The sequence below is a fragment of the Oratosquilla oratoria genome, chromosome 30 (assembly GCF_046742065.1).
Source record: "Oratosquilla oratoria isolate Oo_2021 chromosome 30, ASM4674206v1, whole genome shotgun sequence".
Taxonomy (NCBI): Eukaryota; Metazoa; Arthropoda; class Malacostraca; order Stomatopoda; family Squillidae; genus Oratosquilla; species Oratosquilla oratoria.
The window spans coordinates 1,245,001-1,257,500 of NC_134806.1; the positions used below are offsets into that span (position 1 = coordinate 1,245,001).

Genomic DNA, 12,500 nt, shown 5'->3' on the forward strand with positions numbered 1-12,500 from the left:
AGTCCTCTCTATCAAGTATCTCTGTGCCTTTCATGATTCTGTAGATGGTCAGTAGTCACCTCTCTCTCTTCTTTGCTCCAGTGTCAGAAATTCCAGTTTAGCCAATCTCTCCTCGTATGATAGGTTTGCAAGTGCAGGTGCCAGTTTTGTAGCTGCTCTTTGGATTCTTTCTATTTTCTTTATATTCTTTTTGGTACTGGGGGACCACAATGTCGCCGCAGTGTGAGTGTGTGTGTGTGTGTGTGTGTGTGTGTGTGTGTGTGTGTGTGTGTGTGTGTGTGTGTGTGTGTGCAAGCGCGCACACACTCACGAATAAGTGGATTTGCAGACACTTCTCCACCTAAGCTCCACCCCACCTTCTCGGGTGTCGTTTCCACCTCGATTGGCACCAGCTGGTTCACCACCCACCTGGCACTCATAGTGCCATAGTGCCCTTAAACCCTCTTTACACGTCCTCGATATAATAAGAATCCATCTATTTCGACTTAGGGAGACATGGCACTTGTCTATATAAATATTTGGCGTTCATTATAATAAAACATATGAAGTATGCCACATTAAAGACGGAAATAAGATGCGATTACCTTTTCAAGGGATCGTGTGTGTGTGTGTGTGTGTGTGTGTGTGTGTGTGTGTGTGTGTGTGTGTGTGTGTGTGTGTGTGTGTGTGTGTGTGTGTGTGTGTGTGTGTGTGTGTGTGTGTGTGTGTGTGTGTGTGTGTGTGTGTGTGTGTGTGTGTGTGTGTGTGTGTGTGTGTGTGTGTGTGTGTGTGTGTGTGTGTGTGTTCCATTCAAATATGTCCTTTTTTAGCAGAGCAAATATCAATGAAGGACAAAGCCTTTACTAATGATTGTACGTTTCATTCGTTTGAATCTTTTCAAGTATTTTTTATACAAAATAAAGATCAAAATAAAAAACCCAACGAGAGAAACGTACATTCAGTAACAAATTCTTCCTCTACAAATCTTTGTTTACTTTGCGTAAACTGTCGACAGCTGCCATTTTGAAGTTTTCTTCTTCCCGAAGACACGGTCCGTTACTCTCTCTCTCTCTCTCTCTCGATCTATCTGTTCTACAACAGGTAATCCTGGTGTTCTACACTCGTTCATCTTGAATACTCTGCAATGTCACGATTGAACAAAACGATCTGTTCAATTGAACTTGGCGGAGATTGTCGTCACTGATGTTCCTGAACAGCTGCTTTTTTTGGTCTCCAATAACGTTCATTGATTTCTGTTATCATTTTCTCTCATTTCTCTGTCTGTCATTGTCTGTCAGTGTCTCTGTCTGTCTGCCTGTCTCGTGTATGTATTCCGCCAAGATCTTTGATATAATAATTGAGAACATTTTGTTCTCCAATTTTGTTCTACGCAAAGTTCTCGCGTTCACACGTACACACACGAGGGCGTATGTACACAATCTTTTGCATAACGCTGTTTACATATGCGTGATTCAGCACACGGGTGTAGTGACGTGTGTACCTATGTACGTGTGTGCGTATGTACGCTTGTTTGTACACACGAGTCGAATCACGTTGTTCTGTCTGTCGTCAGGCGATTTTATTCAGGAAGACCCCTGCTCAACGAATGAATCATTTCCGTGTGATTCACCATGGTCTTTGGATCACGTGTTGGACTCGTGATCGAAGGCTATTCCCCTCCCGGAAGAGAGCTCAGAGCTCGTATATGACCGATCTATGGGTAATGCTGTGACCTTACACGCGCACACACACCCAACTCCCCGCTCACGAGGGTTGGAGTAACGACTCGCAACGCAGCGACACTGAAATTATTTCAGCCCTGGGCGGGATTCGAACCAGGACCGCTGTGACAGCAGTTGCGATCGCTACCGTTGCGCCATCAAGCCGTGTGTGTGTGTGTGTGTGTGTGTGTGTGTGTGTGTGTGTGTGTGTGTGTGTGTGTGTGTGTGTGTGTGTGTGTGTGCGCGCGCATCGCGCGCTTTCGTGCTCTTCAGCGACTGTAAATGGACACCACCTCTTAATGGTCTTGCGAGAAGTTGATATCTTCTATACGAGGATTATCCACCCACCCACCCACCCACCCACCCACACACACACACACACGCACACACATACATAAACACACGCGCACGCGCATACAGGCAACCACAACAGCGATCGAGCCATATGAGCTCTACCTCTCTTTCGGGAAGGTAATTGTCGATCACGAGTCCAACACGTGATCCAAGACAGTGGTGAATCGCGCGCGCGCGCGCACACACACACACACGTACACACACACGTACATACACACACACACACACACACACACACACACGTACATACACACACACACACGTACATACACACACGTACATACACACACACACACACATACACACACACATACACACACACACACACACACACACGGCTCGGTGGCGGATTGGTAAAGCACTGGCCTCACAAGCCAAAGAACCGGGGTTCGATTCCCCGGCCGGGCGGAGATAAGTTGGGTTTGTCTCCTTTCACGTGTAACCCCTGTTCACCTAGCAGTGAGTAGGTACGGGACGTTAGTCAAGGAGTTGTGACCTTGCAGTCCCGGTGTGTGGTGTGTGAGTGGTCTCAGACCTACCCAGAGATCGGCGAATAATGAGCTCTACCTCTCTTTCGGGAAGGTAATTGTCGATCACGAGTCCAACACGTGATCCAAGACAGTGGTGAATCGCGCGCGCGCGCGCACACACACACACGTACATACACACACACACACGCACATACACATACACACACACACATTATATATATATATATATATATATATATATATATATATACATATATATACACACACAATGCATATATTCTAAATATAAAAGTAGAGAGTAAAAAAAAAAAAAACGAAAATCCTCATCTAAAGTGGCAAATGTAAGCGAGTTAAGTAGATAACTAACCAATCGTACCTAACATTGTTTGCTAGAAAGTTTCTCCCCAAAAGAAAATCGACACGAGTGAACCAGAATAGTCTAGAATGGGACTTCCCAACATCAATTCCTAAGGTTCGTTTCCCACGGATCGACTTTTCGCCGTGCGCCGTCCACGACACGACGCCGTGCTCTCAAATAACCATGGGTATCTACGGACTCTTTCTCACGTGGTTGTGACGTGTGAAAGCGTCTTTAGGCATCAATGGTTGAGAACACGAGGTTCGCGTAACTCCCCATACTTATGACTTGCTGTCGTTTTTCAGCCTACTGGAGAAGCCAACTTAGACACTGAATCGTCAGGCATCCACTAACTAACACTAATTCCCGGTTTGTGGCTCCCGTGTGGCCCACTTGTGGCCCACATGGGCCACAGTGTGAGAGCCAGTGGCCAAAAATACGTCATCGCCACAGTTGCAAAGTGGTTCATGGTGACTGTTGTCATGACAACAACAAGAACATGTGGGTACACCACATTCACACTTCAGTGCCGGTGATAACAGCTGTTCACAGCATCACCGGAAGAGGAAGAGGAGGCAGATGAGAAGAGGAAGATGAGCAAGAAGAGGAAGGTGAGGAAGATGAGGAAGAAGATGAAGAAGAGGAAGATAAGGAAGACGAGGAGGAGGAGGAAGAAGAGGAGGAAGGAGAAGTGAAAGTTGAGGAAGATCAGGGGGACTGAAAGGAGGAAGAGGAGGAAGAAAGGGTAAAGGAAGATGGGGAAGAAGGGGTAGGGGAAGAAAAGGAGGAAGAGGAGGAAAATGAAGAAGAGTAAGGATGACTAAGAGGAAAAATAAGGGGAATAGTATAATGAGAAGGAAGAATGGGAAGAGAAAGATGATGATGAGGAAGAAGAGGATGAAGAGGAAGAAGAGGAAGGAAAAAAAGAGGAAGAAGAGGATGAAGAAGCAGTTGATGAAGAGGATAAAGAAGAGGTACAGGAAATAAGAAAAAATACCCCCTCCCCCTCCCCCCATCGAGGGGAAAGCAGTCGAGGCTAATTTCCCGAGGCGATCCGAAGGTGGTCAACGAATGACTCGTCTCGCACGTGACAATTACACGTTCCACTTAACACGCGCGCGCGCGCGCACACACACACACACACACACACACACACACACACACACACACACACACACACACATACACAGTTTGGTGAAAAGATACTTCTGGGGGGAGGAACGGGGGAGAAGGAGGGAGGGGAGAAGGGGAGGAGAGAGGGGGAGAAGGGGAGGAGAGAATGGGAGGAGAGAGGGGGAGAAGGGGGGGGAGAAGGGGGGGAGAAGGGGGGGAGAAGGGGAGGGGAGAGAGGTAGGGGAGGGGAGATATGGAGGGGGGAAGGGAAGATAGAGGAGAAATCATTTGATCACTGTACAGTTCGACAAAATTTGATAAAAAATAAACACGTAAATAAATAAATAAATTGATCAAATGAATAATTAAAAAAAAAACGCAACAAGGACATTCAACTTCAATAGCGTTGCATAAATGTCCGTGCTCTACACAATACAGATTCAAACTACGAAGTCCTTTGGGCCCTTCCTAGAATCTTCAATGCGCTTAGAAAATGAGCCACAGAATGATAAGAGGGTTCGAGTCTGCTTGTACTACCTTGTTTGCTTGCTTGAGTAACCATGTACAGTCAGGTGCAAAAGTTTTGATCCACGCTATAGTTCTGACGTCATTATCATCATTATTATTATTATTATTTTTTTTTTTTGTCGAGTAGGCGATATATTTTCCTATGTAGTATTTAGTTTACAGGGAATTTTATTGAATAGACAAAAAAAAGTTGACAGACAATGTACACCAACATTCATCGACAATATATTGACAATATATTGACCAGGGAATAAACAAATAAATACAAATAGTGGCCATGACAAGTTGATAACATATTCTAAAAAAAAGATACCAAGAGAAACCTACATTTATACTGAAAGTCCTAGAGTGTTTATCAATAACAAAAGGTGAGGACCCTACGCCAGGAGGCGCTGAGTAGCTGCGGCCGAAGCCGTCACCTTTGCCCTACGTGTATATGCGCTTATTTAGGGGACTGCTGGGGGGGGGGAGGTAACACACAGTCACTACTGTGAATCTGAGTGCGGGATTCGAAACCGCAACTAAGGTGATTCTACTTTCTGTGTTGCCTATTTTCTTGCAGACTGGTTTATTTGGTTTTGACTATTGGCTGTTGCGCAGGTTATAATCTCAGTGGAATTTGTCCGTAGGAACTTGTATTCTCCTATCTGGATTTGGGCTCAACTGACCATTTTCCAGAGAGATAATGGTATCTTTGGTGGGCATTTAACCATTAGGTCAGCATCTGTTGTCAATTGATGCTGATCAAGCGGAATAACCCTCGGTCCGTCCATCCCAGGAACTCCTCCTCAGCTCAATGGCACGCGACCGACGTTAGCCAGAATAAAGTACTAAAATCACAAATTGCGGTCACCAACAGATACCATTCTTACCAGCTTCATTGATGTAAATTGTAAAATTATTCTAGGTGACGCCAAGCGATTTTATTCATCCCCAAGGAGGGCGGGGGGGAATCAAACTTTCTCTTAAAGTAATGGGACTGAATCCTGTACTATTCGTCTTTAAGCGACACACAAAACCTATGCAATGAATTGAAGTGGAAGTTAATGTAGTTGATAACATGAAAATCTATGTACTGGGGACTACTCAGTGTGTGTTGTAATATATCTATCTATCGATCTATCTATTTATCTATTTTATTACCGACTACCAGCGACTTCCAAAGACTACCTGCAACTGGTCGGCGACCACCTGGTCGCCGGTGGTCGGAAACAGGTCGTAAGCTTGGTGTGACTAGGCCCTTAGCGACGTTGGTTTTCTACGTTTAAGCTGCCTGTCGTCAGGCGATTTTCTCTAAGCTGAGGTGGGGGATGACCCCCCCCCTTCCGTAGCAGAAGGGTTACAGATTCCAGCTGTCGCGGGAACTGAACCTTATCACACATCATGACCATCATTATCGTCATCATCATCAACGCTGTCTTCATCTTTTCGTTAACATTAGATACGCACCATTTCCTTTCTTCATCTCAAGAGTTTGTGGTGATGGTGATGGTGATGGTGATGGTGGTGGTGGTGGTGTTGGTGGGGAAGGTCGTGATGGTAATAATGGTGGTAGTGGTGGTGGCAGTGGTGGATTTGGTATTCTTGGATGTGGTGATGGTGGTGTTGGAAGTGAGAGTGACAATAATGATGGTAACAATGTTGGTGATTGTGACAACGTAGGTGGTAGTGGTAGTGGTAATGAAGTCAACACGGGTAAACGTGTTGGTATTGGTGTTGGTAATTGTGGTAATGGTATTGGTGACGGGCGAATGTACAAGAGCGTCATCGCCCGGTGGTCGGCAACCCTGGTTGCTAGAAGATCCATTTTTTTTTTCAAAGGTTAATAAAAATGCTGCGTTGTCTGAGCCGCAAAAATAAATAAATAAATCAATCAATAAATAAAATAAATTAATAAAATAAATTAATAAAATAAAATAAATAAATAAATAAATAAAATAAAATCACAAAAAATAGACATTTCTACAAATAACAAGTGATGGCCAAAAATATTTTCGAAGTTGATTTATATATATATATATATTATATATATATATATATATATATATATATATATATATATATATATATATACATACAATACAGGTGAAAAATGTGACCGATCCCACATGTCAATCACGTGAAGACCACCGTTGGAGTAAAAAAGACTGGAGACAGGGAATCTATATATTTCGACTGCAAACTGCAATCCTCTTCAGTAGATACTTAGCTACTGAAGAGGATTGCAGTTTGCAATCGAAATATATAGATCCCCAGTCTCCAGTCTTTTTTTACTTCAACAGTGGTTTTCATGTGATATATATATATATATATATATATATATATATATATATATATATATATATATATATATATATAAATATATATATATATATATTGGCCTGGAATGTTCTACGAATTTCCAATATACGACATCTTCGTTCTGATGGAATAATTATTTCGTTAAGAAGCTTCTAGAGCCACAATAGAAGCCTGAGAGAGTCCTAGATTGCCGACCACTGCACCAGAGTCAGCGCGCAACGGCAGAACGGAATGCATGGGCGGCTACCATGCCTAGTCACCTCGCAGAGCGGGTAACGACTGAGATGTTGCAAACGTATTTCCGACAAAACACTAAAATATGAAGAAAAAATTCCGGACGTCTGAACAGTAATAACAATAATAATAAAATAATAATAATAATAATAATAATAATAATAATAATAATAACAATAATAACAATAATAATAAATCAAACTTAAGACATTGATTCAGAGATATTGATTATTATATTTCCAATCATAAAAAAAACATGCTGTGTGCCTCTGGTCCGTAAGGATGTCACTAAAGTAATTAGATTTGACTGCGCAAGCGCACACACGCACACACACACACAAGCACACGCACACATTTTAAATCAGTGTTTACAAGAGAGAACATACAACCTGAAGAGATCGAATGGAAAGAGAAAGTCCCCCCCATGAAAGAAATAGAAGTAACAAAGAATGAAATATTGAAACACTTGAGTAATCTTGATGTTAGAAAATCGCATGGACCAGATGAAATAGCAAACTGGATACTGAAAGAATGCAGGAAAGAACTGGCAGACAAAATACATAGCATAATAAACAGTTCCTTGAAAGAAGGAAAAGTCCCAGAAGATTGGAAAAGAGCAAATATAGTACTTATATATAAAGGGGGAAACAAGGAAGACCCTACCAACTATAGACCAGTCTCTCTAACAAGTACAATAGCAAAAATTTGTGAAAGAATTGTCAAAAGTAGATGGGTAAAATATTTAGAAAAAAACAACGTGCTAAATACAAGGCAATTTGGATTCAGACAAGGACGATCATGCGTCACCAATTTGATATGTTTCTATTCAAGGCTAATAGATATAATACAAGAAAGAGATGGATGGGCTGATTGTGCATTTCTGGACTTGAAAAAGGCTTTTGACAAAGTACCACACAAAAAGTTGCTTAAGAAATTAGAAACTGAAGGAGGAATACAGGGCAAACTGCTTAAATGGATGGAAAACTTTTTGCAAGAAAGAAAAATGAGAGTGGTGATAAGAGATAAACACTCAGGATGGGATGAAGTAATAAGCGGTGTCCCACAAGGAACAGTTCTGGCCCCAATAATGTTTGCTATATATATTAATGATATGGATGAAGGAATTAAAAGTTATATGAGCTTCTTTGCAGATGATGCAAAACTGTTGAAAAAAGTGAAAACGGATGAAGATTGTGAGTCACTACAGAATGATCTGAACAAAGTACAGGAATGGAGTAGGAAGTGGGAGATGGAGTTCAACACTAAAAAGTGTAGTATAATGGAATTTGGAAAAAGCAAAAAACAGAATAATAGGATCATATAAATTGGGAGAAGAAGGAATAAAAAAAGTAGAGAATGAGAAGGACCTGGGAGTCATTGTTATGAATAATATGTCACCTGAGAAACATATAAATAAGATTTTTGGAGAAACTTATAATTTGATAAGAACAATCAAAGTGGCATTTGCATACCTGGATGAAGAAATGGTGAAGAAAATTCTAACCACTCTGATAAGACCAAAATTGGAATATGCAGCAACAGTATGGTCACCAAGTACAAAAAAATGTATAAAAAAAACTTGAAAGAATACAAAGAGCAATTACAAAACTGGCACCAAAACTCTCAAAACTATCATATGAAGAGAGACTAGCAAAACTTGAACTACAGACATTAGAGCAAAGAAGAGAGAGAGGAGATTTGATAGCTATTTACAGAATCATGAAAGGCATAGAAGTTATTGATAGAGAGAATCTGATAAAATGGGATGATGGAAACAGAAGAGAACACGGAAAGAAAATCACGAAGGACAGCTATAGAAGAGATCTGAAAAAGAACAGCTTTCCTCACAGAGTAATAGACAGTTGGAACAAGTTGGATGAAAAAATAGTGTGTGCAAGAACAATACATGAATTTAAAAATAGTTTAGATAAAATGAGATATGGAGACGGGACCCTACGAGCGTAGCTCTCCTTCCCGTGAAATACAACTAGGTAAATACAACTAGGTAAATACACACACACACACGCGCGCGCGCGCGCGCACACACACACACACACACACACACGTCATCCAACCTTACCAGAAGAGAGATCACCTTAACGGCAACAAGAAATTTTCTTGCGATGGTTAGCGTCGGATGGATGCGTCTCCCCTCCCCACCCCCATCCCCCCCCTCGCATCAAAACTTCGACGCCTTGACTGACCGAAGATTCAAATATCACGACCGTTAGTCGGTCATGCAACGACGACAACGTCTTGTGCACAAACGCTGACCGCATCAAAAATAGACAAAACCATAATATCGACATTTTGCACATTGGCCCAAATGCGTGTGTGTATTTACCTAGTTGTATCTTACGGGATGGGGGTGCTACGCTCGTGGTGTCCCGCCTTTGTATCTCGCAGTGTCTAGTCTACTTTTAAATTCGTGTATGGTTTTTGCACACAAACTATTGTTTCGTCCAGTTCGTTCCAAGTGTCCACCAAGTGTGGAAAACTATTTTTCTTCAGATCTCTTCTATAACTATCCTTTTTGAGTTTCTTTCCATGTCTTCTTGTGTTTTTCTTGTCCCAATTTAGTAAGTCCTCTTTATCAAGTATTTCCGTGCCTTTCATGATTATATACATGGTCTGTAGGTCACCTTTCTCTCTTTTTTGTTGTGTGTGTGTGTGTGTATCTCGCAGTGTCTAGTTTGCTCTTAAATTCGTGTATGGTTTTTGCACACACTATTGTTTCGTCCAGCTTGTTCCAAGTGTCCACCACTCTGTGTGGAAAACTTTTTCTTCAGATCTCTCATGTAACGATCCTTTTTGAGTTTCTTTCCATATCCTCTTGTGTTTCTCTTGGCCCAATTTAGTGAGTTCTTTATCAAGTATTTCCGTGCCTCTCGTGATTATATAGATGGTCAGTAGGTCGCCTCTCTCTTCTTTGTTGTGTGTTGTGTGTGTATCTCGCAGTGTCTAGCCTGCTTTTAAATTCGTGTATGGTTTTTGCACACACTATTGTTTCATCTAGTTTGTTCCAAGTGTCCACCACTCTGTGTGGAAAACTATTTTTCTTCAGATCTCTTCTACAACTATCCTTTTTGAGTTTCTTTCCATGTCCTCTTGTGTTTCTCTTGTTCCAATTTAGTAAGTCCTCTTTATCAAGTATTTCCGTGCCTTTCATGATTATATACATGGTCTGTAGGTCACCTTTCTCTCTTTTTTGTTGTGTGTGTGTGTGTGTGTGTGTGTGTGTGTGTGTGTGTGTGTGTGTGTGTGTGTGTGTGTGTGTGTGTGTGTGTGTGTGTGTGTGTGTGTGTGTGTGTGTGTGTGTGTGTGTGTGTGTGTGTGTGTGTGTGTGTGTGTGTGTGTGTGTGTGTGTGTGTGTGTGTGTGTGTGTGTGTGTCCTAGTTTCAGGTAAACACCCACACACGAAACACGCACGCACACACACACACACACACACACACACACACACACACACACACACACACACACACACACACACACACACACACACACACACACACACACAGAACCTTTCCCCCCTTATATAGGGGGGTGGCTAAATCATACCTCACCCTCCCATTTTATATACAATCAAAACACTCATAGACCCACCAATCTCAGCACCAACAACGAATTTAATACAAAATTATCGAAGTGTAACAAAATCAAATTAATAAACAAATACGTTTTAAAATAATATAATATCACAAACTCACCTTTCTCGATTAAGAACATTCGACTAAAGGAGACTGCAAGAGAACCTAAGGCCCACACTAGGTAGTTCCATGTCCGTTACCATCTTTCATCCCTATAGATACAGTTATCTAACTTCTCTTAAAATAGCAAATTGTTTCGGAGCTCACTACATGGTTACTAAGTTTATTCCATTCGTTAACTACTCTCTTGGTAAACCGGTTCTTGTCTATTTCCTTTTTAAATCTAAATTTGTCCAATTTAAACCCATTACTGAAGGACCTGCCCTGCTGTCTTAGTATGATCCATGATTACACAGGCGCACGCACGCACGCACGCACACACACACACACATACACACACACAAAGCCCAAGGTGCTGCAGGTACGAACACCTAGGAGGAGGAGGAGGAGGAGGAGGAGGAGGAGGAGGAGGAGGAGGAGGAGGAGGAGGAGGAGGAGGAGGAGGAGGAGGAGGAGGAGGAGGAGGAGGAGGAAAAGGAGGAGTCCACCACGGAATACTCCACCGGAGGACTCCACCTAACCCTCCAGCTACTCCTCCAGTTCTTCAAGACACGCATGCGCACAAAGGGAAAAGATAAATAGATAAATAGATAGATAGATAGAGAGAATGCATAATTCCCAAAAGATGGTAAATAAAAGCACACCCTGTACGCTCCACTGGGGACAAAAAGTGGCAAATCTACATTTAATCTTGTCGAGTGGCCGATCCCGCCTGGCTGGCTGGCAACATGGAAGGTCGTCTGATCACCCGAAGTGACTGACTGACTGACTGACTGACTGACTGCGATTGTGACTGTCCGACTATAACTGACTGACTGACTGACTGCGATTGTGACTGGCATACTATAACTGTGACTGACCGACTGACTGCGACTTTTGACTGGTTGACTGGCTGTGACAGTGACTTGCCGAATGTGACTGACTGGATGAATGTGACCGAGTAACTGTGACTGAATTGTGACGACGACAGAAGCGAACCAGATTTTTTTTTACGCTGCAAGCCAACGGCGTTTATCTATTTTGCGATTACCAAACTGAAGATAGGAATTTCTTCTTTTTTTCAATTGTTTTTATATTTTCATTTATCTATTAACTCATTTACTAATTACGAAAAAAAAGTTTTTGTCACGTGACATGCCTTATTCATCTCATTTTGATGACAATGAGCTTCGATATAATCTATTTCTAGTTTTACCTGTTGTTATGCAATTTTCTTCCCTTAACTGGGATTAAAAACTTAAGATCTAACCTTTAGAGATTAAGCCGACATCTACCTAACCCTCACGGATTAAGTTACCCTTTATCAGGTAGAACGCTTCAAAGCATTTATTCTGTCTGTCGTCAGACGATTTTAATCGAGGGAAGCCTTTACATACGTCATAATGTTTACACTAAACTATAAACCCGAAGGTGGAAGAGATGCAGGGATGACCCGTCATCCAAAAGGAGCCAAGATAAGAGGGAGGGAAAGGGGTGGAGTGGATTATGTTGGGGATGGAATGGGTGGAAGTGGATTTTTAAGCCTTTGTTTTTGGCTACCTCCCGTATAAGGGGGAAAAAGCCTTTGGTATATGTATGTATAAACCCGAAGACATACTGCAAGATTTAATGATTTATATACATTATCCATTCATCTGTTGATCTACTTATTCAGTTATCTATTTAATTGCTTGTACACATTAATCATTTTATTCAATTACTCGTAACAAGT

General features: G+C 41.8%; 1 protein-coding gene across 5 annotated transcripts in view; it reads right to left on the reverse strand.

Annotated features, from left to right (window-relative positions):
- Positions 1-12,500, reverse strand: part of LOC143040968 (uncharacterized) — a 104,015-nt gene that overhangs the window by 24,771 nt on the left and 66,744 nt on the right. The gene's annotated exons all lie outside the window — the stretch shown is intronic.